Genomic DNA, 16,231 nt, shown 5'->3' with positions numbered 1-16,231 from the left:
TGCAAGTTTACTAGAGCTGGTCGTTGGTGGAGTTGGCTTGGATTTCGTCCCAATCTTAGGGTAAGGCATTTTATTTGCCTTTCCCTCAGTTATAAGAAATACAATACATGAAGAAATACTGATGTTTTGTTCTGGGGGAATTAATTTTCAGGGTGTTGAGTGGAGAACTCTGCGGGTATAGGGCCAGAATTTAGTAGGGGCTTTTTAGAGTTAAGGTAAGGGAAATATGCTATGCTAGGGTTTTAAGAATATTAACAGAGTTTTCATAGATACATATATACCAGTTATTATGTAGTTTCTACAGAACGAATGTTTTAATGTTGTGTGGCCTGAGTAGATATTTACCTGATGTAAAATTTATACAGTACTTTAGCATATCATGTTATATAGCATGTATATACATTTATTCACATATAATTAACAGATAGATTTATATAGATTTTATTCAGTTCTGTATATCATAGTTTTTACAGAGTGCTATGTTTTCCTGAATACCATAACACACAATTTATAAAGACAGATTATATAGTTATAGCATCGAGATGCCACAGTTACTCAGATTTTACAGTACAGAATTATAGCGTTATGATTATTTTGGAAACATAATGAAAACAACAAAGGTATATATATATATATATATAGATGTACTTATATAGTATCAGATCCCTATGGAGTTATTATAGACAGATATAGTTTATAGAGCACGATACCGTTGCTATATACAGATAGAGGGCAACCACATATCTTAGATAGTGTGTGGGTACTGTCTAACCATGCTCGGAGAGAATGTAGCTCCCCAGTACACTGGGTAAAGGGGGCCGATTAGACGAGGTAGCAGCCAGTCCCGCGCTTAGGAGTGGATGCAGTTTGGCCGGGCTGAGGTAGTGTAGAGTATGATGACTTACCTAGAGGACTGACCAAGTTAAGTCCTGCCTACAGGCCGCACAACCCTGTCATGAGGGGTCAAATCATGACATACATAGTCCCAAGGAAAGAACACAGTTATATATATATATATATATGTACACAGTTTTATAGTTTTTATTGTATGTAGTATGTTATAGTAGTATGAATGATAGAAAGCTCAGATAATACAAATGTTTTAAGCTTTTATACATGTGTTTTATAGATTTTCCAAATCATGCAGTTTTAAATATTATTATTATGATTTTATGACTCGGTCGCCACACACTAGTAATAGCATATTTTCACTTACTGAGTGTCGACTCACCCCATTACTTTAACATTTTTCAGGTGAGCCAACTAGGCGAGTAGATCAGGCTCGCAGGTAGAGATCACTTGGTCACCCTAGTTATAGGGTAAGTTTTATGTAGGGTTTTGTATTTTTGGGTAGTTGACACTAGAGAGAGAGATGTATTATGTAGCTATGGTTGAAAATACTGAATTCTGGTATTGTATATACATGTATATGTGGTTATATGATTTATGTTTTTCCACTACATAGGGGTGTCCCTTACATGCAGGTATTGGAGTAATTTATTATATAAAAAAAATGGTGAAAATTTTGAGGATGTTACATGTTTAGTCAAGGTTGATAAGTTCTTTTACCCTGTTGACTTCCTTGTCCTAGATATGGAACTTATCGGCCCATCGCAGTATTCGGTCCCAATCCTTTTAGGCCAACCATTTTTAGCCACTCCTAATGCCTGCATTCAGTGTAGGACATGTGTCATGGACAATTCCTTTGGCAACATGCAACACCAGCTTAACGTGTTCCGCACTCCACGACGCCAACCTGACAAACTTCCTTTTAGGGATGTCGACATGATCAATGAAGGTGTTGAGCATGATACACTCCCGATTCCGTTAGGTGATTCCCTTGATAAGAATGTTGGAAATGGTGTGATCCTAAGAGGAGGGGGGGTGAATTGGGTTTTAAAACATTTTGGCTAATTTAAACTTTTGCTGATTCACCACATGTCATATCTCATTCAATGTACATGCATGTATGTAAAAGAATTTTAACAATGAAAGCAAACATACACATGTGCAGTTTATCTTATTTAAATCAAATGTGTGTAGGCAAATAATTATGACATTAAATAAACATTTATACACATGCTGAAATTAAAGTGTAAGAATTTAAATAAGATAGAGAGACACATAGATTTATTATCGAGGTTCAGCCAATACTACTTACGTCTCCGCTTGAGCATAACCCCCAAGGATTACACTATCCCTGCTCACTTAAACGGGCGGAGCATAAACCTTTACAACCTCTCCTTATGAAACCCCAGCTGAATTACCAGGCTAAGCCTAACTGGTCTCCCTTACGGGGCAGAGACACCCCAATTCAATTTTCGGGTCGAACCGAACCGGTCTCACTTACGGGGCAGAGACTCCTCAGTTCAATTAATAGGATGAGCCCAACCGGTACAATAAAAATATTTTTGTACATAATAAAATGTTTTTAAATACAAGTAAAGATGTACTCGTTTAAGCTCTACAATGCACTCTCTAATATGATATGATTTATGCTTAGTAGAGAAAGAGTGTTTATCAAATAATATTTGCACAAATAAAATTTATGTGTGTATAAAAGATATAATCTCTAATAAAAAAATTTTGCAAGTAAAAACATTTGGAGAATTTGGAGTTTAAGCCCAAGAAAAATATTTGTGCAATAGGTAATTTCTCCCAATAATATTTATCATGAAAATAATCGGAAGAAATTTTAATCAAACTCTAAAAAATGATTTTATGAAAAACAAAGCTTATGCAAGAGTGGATGATCAAAAGTAAATGCCCACATGAAAATTTCTCTTTTAAAGATGATTTTGCAAAAGTTAATAAGTGAAAGAGATTTTGCGGGAGTATAAAAATAATTGCCCCAAAGAAATAATTTAGCAATGAAAAATAAGTTTGGGGGAACTTTGATAAAAATTAGCCCAAAGGATTAGAGAGCAAATTTTGGCTAATTAAAGTTACTAATCAAAGCAAATAAAGGGGTATTTATAGTTTTTCAGGAAATTTTGATCGTTAGGGACACGCTTGGTGTTTAATTAAAATTAAGACGTGATTAGATGAAAAAATAACCCAACCTAAGAGGTTTGGTCGTCTGGTGCCTAGGGTCGGTCGCCCGAACACTTACAAAGAATAAAAGTGATTTTTTGGGTTCGGTTTAATGTGGGCAACGACCAGTTGGCTGAGCCAGGTGATTTTCCAAAGTTTTGTGGTTTCGGTTGCCCGGTGAACGGTTCGGTCTGTCGATCTTTTAGGCTCGGTCGACCAATTCATTTTTTAACTATAAATTTCGTCGCCCGAGGACAGTAGAAAAGTCAAGTTCCATGGTTCAATCGACCGAGAAAGATATATTCATTTTATGGTCAGTCACCCGAGGCATGGTCAACAAGTTGACTTTTGGCTTACGGTGTGTTCGGTCGACTAAGCTGATTATAATTAGAGGGGTTCGGTCGACCGAGACTTTTTAATTAAGCCTAAAAACCCAATGTCAGTCGACTGAAGCTTTGTTTTTGCCCCGATTTTGACCCTAACCAATTTAAACCTTTTTGAATGAATTTAGTTGTTAAGAAAAAGGTTTTCTGTGAAGTGTGTTGGTTCCTAGGGATTGTCTACGGTCTATCTAAGCATTAAATCATATGATGCAGGATGTATGCATTTATTACAGACCAAAATATAAAAACCTAAATGCATATAAAAATTAAATAAAATATGTCTTCTTCTTCACTCTTCTGACATCATGGAATGCGCCTGAGTGTATAGTCTTTACATCCTTCAAGGATTCCATTGCTAGTCTCCTTATATGTGTGTTGAATTATAACCTGTTTAATTACTAAATGCACACATAAGAAACATGTGCTTTGTCAACATCAAAATAGGGATCGGACTCAAAAAGTCAATAATCTCCCCCTTTTTGATGATGACAAACATACCAGAGCAAAATGGGTTTAGCCTGAAAAGCACCCCCCCTAAGAATTTGCATAATTTAAAAATGTAAAAAATATAACGCAAGCATATTCACAAAAGAAGACATTTCAAAACATATGCATTTAAGTTTTGCATTGAAGCACATGCTCAGATATTTACCCCTAAAAGAAAACTTCCCTTTTGGTCATAACCATTTTGCGCATAAAAAAAATTCTCCCCCTTTTTGCATCAACAAAAAGGGCTAAGTTAAGTAGAAAACATTTTGATCATTTAAAAACAACTTAGCAAAAGAGAACTCCCCCTTTTAAAATAATTTTTATGTTTCTTAGAAAACTCTCTCCTTTTTTGGTATAGGATTTAGGCATAGAAAATTTTGAACTGTTTAAAAAAAAAAAAAACAATTAAGCACACAAAATAGTTTAATTGGTCATTTAAAAGATTAAAATTACATGTAAATAAGATCAGGCCAGAAATATCCTCAAACCATTGCAATTTAAGCACAACGTAAGACCCGCAAAGGATTTGAATTTAAAGCATTCAGCATAAAAAAAGTAGGTTTGTGCATAAGATTGATCTAACCAGTTTGCATGCATTTCCATGTAAGATCCATGAACCAGTTATGCAACACCCTTAAAAATTTTGAAACTTCATGACATACAATTTTTAACACGGAATAGCACAAGTCGTGAAGGCATTTAAGCACACAAGCAAGAGATAAAATATAATATATATATATAAGTTCAATTCTTTCTTATATAAATGTATATATATAAATAAATATATATGAATATATATATATATATATATATATATATATATATCCCCTTATGATTTTCAATAAACAAAGGGGGCAATGCTTGCAATCAAAATAAATTAAATACTTAAAGTTCAAGCAAACAAATATTTTCTTGGTTAAGCATCTATGCACACTTCATAATATAACCAAAGAAAATCAATCACATAAATCCCAAAAGACTTGGATCATGTGGAGAAATAAAGAACTTCTAGCAAAGGAATATATTTTCATTTAAAATATTGAATAAGATCATCATAATTGATCACAAGCCACAGAGATTTCAAAACAAATCTAAGCTAAAAGTGTGGGTTAACATGATATGATATAACTTTTAATTTAATATGCTCCCCCTATTGTTTTGAATCCTAGCTTAGATGTTTTAAAGTGCTTATACCAACCAAAGATTAATTTCACTAGTACTCCAAGTCGTATAAGCACTCACTTTTACAACATTTAAAACAAATATACTAGATTAAAATTTATTCATTTTTCCATTCGACCAGTATAATACTCCCTTCTGGAGGGTTTCCGGGGATACCTTGCATTTGTGAAAGAAGCACTGGAGGAGGGACCTAAGCTGGAGAATATCCCAGTGATAAGGGAGTTCTCATAAGTGTTTCCTGAAGACTTACCGAATTTGCCTTCATATCGTGAGGTGGAATTCGCCAATGAGTTAACTCCAGGGATGGCGCCAATTTCTAAAGCTCCATATAGAATGACTCCAACTGAATTAAAGGAGCTAAAGGAGCAGCTACAGGAACTTTTTGATAAAGGGTTCATCAGACTGAGCGTATCACCCTAGGGAGCGCTGGTGTTGTTCGTGAAGAAGAAAGATGGGTTGATGAAGATGTGCATCGACTACAAGGAGATTAATAAGGTGACGGTGAAGAATAAGTACCTGATACGTCGTATTGACAAGTTGTTTGACTAGCTAAAGGGCACACAAGTTTTCTCTAAGACTATCTGTCATCCGGGTATCATCAGTTGAAGGTGAAATCAGAGGATATATTGAAGATAGCTTTCCGAACCCGATATGGCCATTACAAATTTCTAGTTATGCCATTCGGTTTGACTAAAGCACCTATAGCATTCATGGATTTTGATGAACAAGGTGTTCAAAGAGTACTTAGATCAGTTTGTGGTGGTGTTCATCGATGACATCCTAATTTATTTGAGGAGTCTTGTAGAGTATAAAGCTCATTTAAGGCTAGTCCCTCAGGTACTCAGAGAGAAGAGGTTATTTTCTAAATTCAAGAAATGCGAGTTTTGGCTGGAACATGTTGCATTTTTGGAACATGTAGTGTCCAGGGAGGGGATTTCAGTGGACCCAAGCAAAGTAGAGGCAATAGTTGATTAGGCGAGACCAAAGAGCATGCATGAGATTAGAAGTTTCTTAGGTCTTGTTGGGTATTTTCGCTAGTTCATTGAAGGTTTCTCTAGATTGTCAGGTCCTTTGACACAGCTTACAAGAAAGAACAATAGGTTTGAGTGGACTAGTGAGTGTGAGCAGAACTTCCAAGAATTGAAGCAACGACTAGTCACAGCCCCAGTGTTGACCATTCCATCAGGGGGTGGTGGCTTTGTGATTTATAGTGACACATCTCAGAAAGGACTCGGGTGTGCCTTGATGCAACAGGGAAAGGTTATTGCATACGCTTCTCGCCAACTCAAGGAGTACGAGAAGAACTACCCTATGCATGACTTGGACCTAGTAGTAGTGGTGTTTACACTAAAGATCTGGTGGCACTACCTATACAGTGAAAAGTACGAGATCTTTACTAATCATAAGAGTCTCAAATAATTTTTCACCCAAAAGGAGTAGAATATGAGGCAACACAAGTGGCTTGAATTGATAAAGGATTACGACTGTACCATTAGTTACCACCTAGGAAAAACTAATGTGGTAGCTGATGCTTTAAGTCGGAGTCAGTGAATGCGTCAGTCTCAACAATTGGGGTCAACATGAGATCAATATGGATCTGAAAAGGTTGGGTATGGAATTAGTGGAAGGAAATCATCAGATGTTCATTGCTAGCCTGGTAGTTCAACTGACCTTACGGGAAAGGATCAAATCAGTTCAGATGAAAGATGCAGAGCTGGCAGAGATTATGAGTCGAATACATGATGGGTTGAATGTAGATTTCAATGTCTTAGATAACAAGGTGTTGAGATTTCACACCAGGATATGCGTACCAAATGATCCTGAGATTAAATGGACCATCCTAAAAGAGGCACATCACTCTCTTTGTACAGTGCAGCCAGGGAGCACAAAGATGTACAGGGATTTGTGGGAATCTTTTTGGTGGTCTAACATGAAAAGAGAGATTGCCCATTTTGTCGAGCAGTGCTTGACGTGTCAGTAGGTGAAAGCCAAGCACCAAAGGCCAGCGGGACGACTTCAGCCACTTGATATTCCTAAGTGGAAGTGGGAGCATATTTCGATGGACTTTGTATCTAGGTTGCCTTTAGCGGTGCATGGGCAGAATGCTATCTAGGTTATCGTCGATCGGCTGACAAAGACTACGCACGTCATTCTAATCAAATTCAGTTATTTATGAATAGGCTGGCAGGGCTTTATATGTAGGAAATTGTACGACTTCATGGCGTCCTAGTTTCCATTCGAGATCCACGGTTCACTTCTAGATTCTAGAAGAGTTTGCAGGATGCCTTGGGATCTCAACTCACTTTCATTACCGCGTTTCACCCGCAGATAGATGGGCAGTTCGAGAGGACCGTTTAGATTTTAGAGGATATGTTGAGGGCGTGTGTACTGAATTTTAGTGGCAGTTGGATTAGATATCTGCCATTAGTTGAGCTCACATATAATAACAGTTATCAGGCCAGTATCGAGATGGTATTATATGAGGCTTTGTATGGTTGTCGGTGCCAATATCCGTTGTATTAGGATGAGGTAGGCGAGCAGCAAATTTTGGGGCTGGAATTAGTTCAGCAAACCTTTGCGAAGGTTGAGCTTATCAGGGAGAGGATAAAAGCAGCACAGAGTCGGCAGAAGAGTTATGCAGATACTCGCCGATGGGAGCTAAAGTTCGAGATTAGGGATATGATATTATTGAGGATTGCTCCGATGAAGGGAGTGATGAGGTTCGGAAATAAAGGCAAGTTGAGCCCTCGGTATGTTGGGCCATTTGAGATCCTGGAAAGGATTGGCCCAGTTGTCTATCGAGTGGCGTTACCTCCAGCATTGTCTAGAGTTCATAACGTCTTCCACGTATCAGTGCTGAGGAAGTACGTGTCATATCCTTTGCACGTGATAAATTATGAGCCTTTGGAGATTGAGGATGCTCTAGCATGCGAGGAGGTACCAATTCAAATTCTGGATCGAAAAATACAAAAACTGCATACTAAGGATATATCGTGAATGAAGGTACTGTGGTGTAATCATGTAGTTGAGGAGGCTTCTTGAAAGCTAGAGATAGAAATACGCCAGAAATACCCACAACTTTTCAGAGGGGATTAGTGTTAGACAAACCAGTACTGTTGCACAGGTAAGTGTTAGATTTATTTGCAGGTTAAGTAAGGTAAGTGTGTTTAGTTTGTTAGTTGTTTATAAGTTTGTGTATGGATGGTCTCTGGGAGAGTTTTGTATGATATTGTAAACTCCTGAGACATTATGTGTAACCATAGTATACCTCCGCCATAAGTGAGGGTGATTAATAAACTTGGGATGGGGCCACTATGTCGGTGGTTACCGACTCTTCTATAGAGATGGATTGTGAGTTAAGGGTGTGATTGGTGGTAGTTAGTAAATTTCGAGGACGAAATTTTTATAAGGGGGGAGACTATAGAAACCCGAACCCAGGAAATAAGGAAATAAATAAGAAAAGAAGTAAGGAAATTTTTAAAGGGCAAACAGCATGATTCGTCGAAGAACTCCCTATTTTCATTGATGAAGTCCCTTATGCGATTCGTCTATGAAGTTTAGGCATCATCGACAAGAAAATGCTGAGAAGAATTTCAGGCTTAGGGTTCGTTGACAAACCCCTCCTTTCGTCGACGAACATTCATCTACAGTTTATCGATGAAGGCACCATTTCATCGACAAATGCGACTGGGTCAACGGTCTATAAATAAGATTTTTCATTTCTTCTTCATTAATAAATCACATTTCTCTTTCTCTCTCTCTCTCTCTCTCTCTCTCTCTCTCTCTCTCTCTCTCTCTCTCTCTCCCTCTCTAAATTGGTGCCTCACTCTCTCTCTCTACAATAATACGCTATTTGTTGCCCTAATCGACGATTGGAGGTTACCACGAGGATCTGGGAGAAATTCTCTGCAAGTCTAGCGGAATGGATTCTTGAACGGGGCCTTTCTAGGCATCACCCTAAAGTTGAGGTAAGGGTAGAAATAGGTTGTTTATTTAGCATTTAACTGATTAAAAAGGGGTGTATGGGCCTGGGGATGGTAAATGATTGATATTTTGGGGAAATATGTTTTCAAGGTTTTGGAGCCCGCATCGTTGTAGGGTGGGCTATATGAGTGTTGTAGGTTTTCTCTCTCAGCAAACAGGTAAGAGGATTAAGTTAAGTCTGGAGTTTTATTAAAGTTGAACCGATCAAAATGTTGTATATGTATATTTATGTTTTAAGTTGTTATTTCGAAAACCAACCATTCAAAATGGACTTTTCAAACCTAAGATATATGATATGGTGTGGAGACCCAAAGAATTATAGTAATTAAATAATAAAAGAAAAGAGAGAAAACGATTTTTCAAAAAGGGACTCAGCAGGGTCTCGTCGACGAACGCGGGGCGCTCGTCGACGAGCAGCCTTCTTGGGCTCATCGATGTGGACTCGTGTCTCGTCAACAAAAACTTACCAAGAGGGGTTTAGTAATGCCTGAATTTCGTTGACAAGGGTTACAAGTTCGTCAACGAACTCCCTTCATGGACTCATCGACGAGGTGACGTGTCTCGTCGACGAATCCGCATTTTATAAATACACTAACCTCAGGATTTCAGTGTGAATTTTTCATGCAAAACTCTCTCTCTCTCTCTCTCTAAACCTCATCTCTCTCTCTCTCATTCTCTCTAGATTTCTGGCTTTGTTCTTTGCCCGTTCGATGATCGGAAGCCGCCACACTACTCTTGAAAAGATTCTCTTCAAGTCTGCTGGAGTAGTTTGTTGGTTAGACCAACTTGGGCACCATCCCAAAATCTGGGTAAGTTGGTTATTTTAAGTTTTATAAGGTATTTGGTGCTTTTGGACTGAAGAAAATACTTTAGATAGAATAATACTGAAGTTTTGTTGGGAAAAATGTAATTTCAGGGTATTGAGTTGGGAACACCATAAGAGTAGGTTTGGTTAATTTTGTAGGCTTCACAGTAAGTCAGGCACGAAGATAAATTAAGTCAGCATTTTTTATAAAAATATTTATTGTTATACGACATTTATTTTCAAGAAAATATGTATGTTATAGAATTATGTTTGGAAATACTACTGTTGTACATGGAAATGGTTTTAACACATTTTATAAGAAAATATGATTTTAGAACAAGTTATGAGTTTAGAAGGCTACTTACATTTGTGTGGCATGAGTATAATATTTCCATGAAAATTATGTTATATTGAAATATTATGATTTTTCCAAGATAAGCATGTTATAGCAGTTTTCAAGAAAATCATAAAAACAGTACAGAAACTATGGTTTTAAAAATATTATGTTTAACAGTGCAAGAATTTCATGTTTAACATGTTATGTTATGTCAGCGCCGGTGCCATGTTTTTCATGTTATGATGTGACAGTGTAAATGTCGTAATTATGCATGTTATGTTAAGATTCAAGAAAATATTATCATGTCATGTTTTACTCTAAAATATGAAACTGCTATGTTCAATATCATGAAATGTATTATATGTTATCAGAATCCGAATAGCTTAGTTTAGTTTCACGAAGCACGGTACCATAGCTATATGTTCACGTTTATGTTTATGTTAGTGTTACAACACATCTTATGTAGAGTGTGAGAGATGGCAGTCGATGTGGCTTCATAGTAGAGTTGTAGTTCCCCTGGTAGCCCGGAACAGGTGGAATGGGCCCATCGTACTTACACACCTATGTTTGACTTAGCATGGTCGGCCAACCATTGCTAGGTCCTGCCTTCGGGTTGCACAACTTTGTCATGTAGGAGGTAAGACATGACAACAACTAACTATCTATCTTGGGTAATATTTCATTATTGTATAGTCCTATAAGATGATTTTCCTGTACAGAAATTTAGTATGTTAACCTATGCTATGACAAATCATGTTTTATTCAGATATGATACAAATTGTTTTTACAAGATATGAACTATGTACTACTTATATGTACAACACGAAAATACTCATGTTGCCATACACTAATATTAGTTTATCTCCCTTATTGAGAGGTGTCTCACACCAGCATTACAAATATTTCAGGAAATCTAGGTAGGAGGGCAGATAAAGCCCCGCAGCAGTAGAAGTTGATCAAGCTACCCTATCAGTAGGGTAAGTGGTTGAGCTAGGGTCAGATGGGTATTTTTTTTTTTAATTGAGACCCTAGGATACTTTTTGGTCTTTTTGTGGATGACTGTATATATATGATAGATTTAGTATAACTCAGGCATTGTGTTTGGTGTTGGATGGTATGTATGTAATTTATGTTTTCCGCTGTTTAGGTATCAGAGATGTATGATAGGTATATCCCTGGTACCCATGGGTCCAGGTTAATCATGACTTTGACAATTTAGCAGGTTATTAGAATTATTATAAATGTTATTATGTGGAAAAGAATATATATGTAGAAAAATAGGTAGGTCATTACATATGGTATTTTGGGTAAAAATGAACTGTGGAATGTTGGTTTGACATTATAAACTAAATATATTGTGTTTCTCGGTTGCCTACGGGCTATGTTTAAAATATTGAAAGTGTGTGGCAGGTGAATGATTTTATGGTTTATCGTGAAACCGAATTTGAGAATAATTGTGAAATATACTGGGACTATTTGCAAAATACTAGAACTGTTTATAAAAATACAGGGATTTGATATAGTGGCTGCGAATCGAGTTTTATATGACATTCGTGAGGGTCGTGATTATGTTTAGCGGCTGTGAGCCGAGATATATATGATGGCCAAGGGCCGAGTTTTATAATATGATAGATTTTATATGAAATGGGTTTAAAATACAGTTTTTATTACTTAAATTACATGTTATGCTTTAGGAACCTTGAGGACCAATTATATTATGAGCATGGTAACGTTACTAGAGATTCAGTATCTGGCCATGTGCGCCCACACTATTCTGGATAGAAGTGTAGGGTGGTTTTAGCCTATTAGCCTTAGTAGAGGGTGTACCTTCCCTAGCACTTTGGACCACAAAGTGGTAAGGCAATCGGAAACCCAAAAGCAAGTTGCGGATGCCTGCAGTTGGAGTTAGCAGCAGATGAATGATTTGACTTAGTTTGGGTTGATCACCCAGGCTTAGTCCAGCCTTTGTGTCACACAACTCGTACCATAGGAGAAGTAAATGGTGTTTAGTCCCAGGGAATGTCTTTTATGAATATATGTAGATTTATGTAAATGATGTTATTTATTTGTTGAATTGTTTATACCATGGAAATGAGATGAATATTTTCAACTATGGAAAGTGAGCACAATGTAAAATAGCTATTTTTGATTAAATTAAGGATGAATGCTTTTTGTAAACACGAAATGCATGCTCACCACACACTGATATTAACTTAGTCTCCTTTATTGAGAAGTGTCTCATCCCAATATACAAATTATCTTTTCAATACCATCTCGAGGTTGACTTTAGTGAACTCTGGGGCGGGGTGATAGTTAGTTAGTTTTTGTGAGTGTCAGTAAGAACTCTGTTGTATATAAATTGGGTTTGAAGCCCTGAGGATATAATATGGGTGCATAGAATGAGTTGTTTTGTTGTATTGTTTTATGGAAGATAATATGAATAATTTGAGACTATTGTGTATAAGGTTAAACTCTGGCAATGGTTTAAGAAGAATATTTTATTTATTTCTGCTACAATTATATAATGATTATGGTATCAAGAACACATATGTCACTAAAGTAGCACCCCGGGCCCACGTGACAAGTCAAGGCGTTACAGGTTTACCTGCACCACATGTAGAGACCCGAACGAGGATATAAGGAACATAAATAAGAAAAGGGAAAAAAGGTAATTTTAGCAGGCTTCATCGACAAAGCCAACGTTCTCATCGACGAAGGCCCTTATATAGTTCGTCATCAAAATTCAGAGCCTCGGCGACGAAAAGATCCAGAATGGTTGGAAAATACCAAGCTAGGGTTCGTCGATGAAGGAAGAGGTTCGTCAACAAAGAGACTTCTGTGGTTCGTCGACGAAGGCGCCACTTCGTCGACGAATTTGACCGATCAAGGGGGCTATAAATAGAATTTTTGTTTGCTTCTTCATTAAGAAATCAAAATCTCTCTCTCTCTTCGATCCTTCGCCATTCTTCGCCCATCTCAATGATCTAAAGTTACAACGATGATTAGGGAGCAAATATCTACAATCTTAGCAGAGCAGATTTTTTATCTCGTGAAAAGTCAGGATTCGATTTTTCGAGCGTCTCTGTTTATTTTTAGGAAATAGGTAAGGAGATTAAGTTAAGTAAGCTTTTTAATGAAATTGAACCATTTGAAATGTTTATGGAGTAAGTATATTTATGTTTTCAATTGAAGTTTTTAAAACCAATCGTTCAACAGATTCGTTTTCAAACCTAGGATATACTTTATGGTATTTTGAGTATAAACAAATGGTGGGAAGCCTGATTTTATGTTTTAAACTTTATATGTCATGTTTTCATGGTTGCCTACGGACTATGTTTTGAAATACTGGAAACTGTGTGGCAAGTGAATGATATGTATGTATTTTTATAACTGAAATGATGAATGTTTGTGAAAATACTGGAACTGTTTATGAAAACGCAAGAAGATTTGTATGATGGCCACGAGTGTAACGCCCCGAACCCTTACACCCGAGTTCGGTGCGCTATACCTGATAAAATCCTAATAATCCTTAATCCGTAATATACATACGCAGTGAAAAACATAAACATAATCTCCATACAACATATACCATAATACCGTAATACCATAATTTTCTATTTTCTATCTATAAATCCATAAAAACCAAGCATCACCTACATTTCCATAAATACATACTCCATAACATTCCAGTATGTTCACAAATATTTTTTTCTCCACAAACTTAAAACATAAAGACATAAAACATAAACATTTCCATTCCCAAAATATTATCAACATATACCATGTTTCTATAGTCCTCAAAAAAGCTAAATACCTTCAAGCTCCCTAAGTCCGATCTCGAGGATGTCCTAAAAAGAAAAATCATATTCGGGTGAGACACATCTCAGTAAGGGAAAAAATACAAATATTAAAACAGCGTGTGGCCACATGAAGTAAATAGATATCATTTTAATACATTTGCAAATCATTATCATAACATTGAAATCGTTTTCTAAACCTAATCAAACACATGTAGAAATTTAGCCCACGAGATTACTCAAGGATAGGGGTGATTACCCGCCCATACAAGTAGCACCCATCTGCTCTGATACATAGGTAACCCTAAGGTCACAACTAAAGCATACCAAGGCGCTCTCCTTACTCAGTAAGCCCTCAAGTATTAACTTGATCTCGTTCTCATGCATTCAACAATAGTTTACTGGCAAAGGCGCTAAGGATAGGGAAATCTACCTGCCCATACAAATAGGTTCCCTCTGCCCTAGTACGTTATGTAGCTATTGCCACATCTGAAGCTACTAGTGCACTCGCCTTTCTCAGCAAGCCCTCAGGCGAAGAGTTTGCCTCGCCCAATCGTAAAATGTTCTACGTACATACATACTTATAATATCATAATACATCATTCCGTTCTGTCATTATACATTCATACACATTCATTCATGTTCATAACTTAACTTTGCATTTTGTTTCACTTTAAGTGACTCTTTCCCATTTGTATCATTCACATTTGTCATTTCATTTCATTGTCATTTCATTGCATAATATTTTCATTTCATTCCTTCGTACTACACCTGGTCTTTAGCCATCATTTGTTAGTCCACATAGAAATGCGCTAGAATCTACTAACATGGCTGTCTTTCAGTTGTCTTACATTTACATGGTTGCATTTAACATGCACAGGCAACATTGTCAATATCATATTTTATTCTCAATACTTTACTTATTTAGCCTGCATCTCATACATTTAACATATATTTGTACAGAATCTTATGCCACACAGTTTAACAATAAAATTCATATGCATTCCTTACAAAATAAGTTAACCCATAATTAACCTTTATATGCTGAAAATACATTTCATTTCTTACTTAATTCCCCAGAAAATTCCTTTTCACTTTCATTTATTTACTTTCACATATACATAGCTACATAAACAATCCTAAGCTCAGAAAACATGAATTTCATGGCTGGCATTTTAAACCCACATAAAAAAACATATTTATTTAAATAACATATAATCCAATTTAATTCATGAAAAACCTGATTTAATACATTTATTTCCCCCTTACTTGACTTTCAACTATGCCTGTAGGATCCTCGAACCGATACCCACACAGCGTTCACCTGGACCCTGAATCCAAAAATCCTAACTTAATTAAAATAAATTTCAATTAACTCAAATCTTAATAAAAACATTTATTTACTATTTCTTAGGCTCCAAATAACAATATTCCTTAAGAAAATCTCAAAATAACTAACTTACCCTGATTTTGGGATGTTTCCCAAACCTCACAACCCAACAATCAACTCACATAGCCTTGAAGAGAATGATCTCACGAACCTTGTAGTAGTTCTAGATCGTCAAACCGAGTCAAAATCGGCCCAAATTCGAAAAGAGAAGGTTGGGAGATTGTTTTCTAGAGAGAGAAGGAGAATTTTCCCGAGTTCCATGTTAAAAAATGAAAGAATTTCAATTTATAGGCAGGGCTTCGTCGACGAGACACATGGGTTCATCGACGAGGCGCTATAGAGACTTCATCAGCAAGAAGATACCTTCGTCGACGAAATTCAGAGTTCCAAAATTCTCTCTTGGGATTCCTTCGTCGACGAGGAACTAGTGTTCGTTGACGAGCTTAGAAGGACACTCGTCGACGAATACAGGACATTCGTCGACGAGGCCTGCTTTCCTTCTTAAATCCTTCCTTTATCCCTTATTACGTTAATCCATTTTATTCATTATATTTTCTAATTATTTTAAATTTCGGGTCATTACATTCTCCCCTCCTTAAGAAATTTCATCCTCGAAATTTTACCAACTAATTATGCTTTCACATTACTTGAATTCATATACTAACTACCATCATAAAAACTCAACATACATATCATCACATAAATCATTCAATCATTTCCATTAAATAAAATTATCATACCTGCTTCTCTAATGGCATCCTCCTCAGCTCGAAGTATGTACAGCCGAGGGGGACCACCTCTTCCAAGCGATACTTGCTGCTTTCCCCGGTC

This window comes from Malania oleifera, chromosome 6 (genome assembly GCF_029873635.1).
Source record: "Malania oleifera isolate guangnan ecotype guangnan chromosome 6, ASM2987363v1, whole genome shotgun sequence".
NCBI classification, from domain to species: Eukaryota; Viridiplantae; Streptophyta; class Magnoliopsida; order Santalales; family Ximeniaceae; genus Malania; species Malania oleifera.
Note: the sequence above shows the minus strand (reverse complement) of the source record.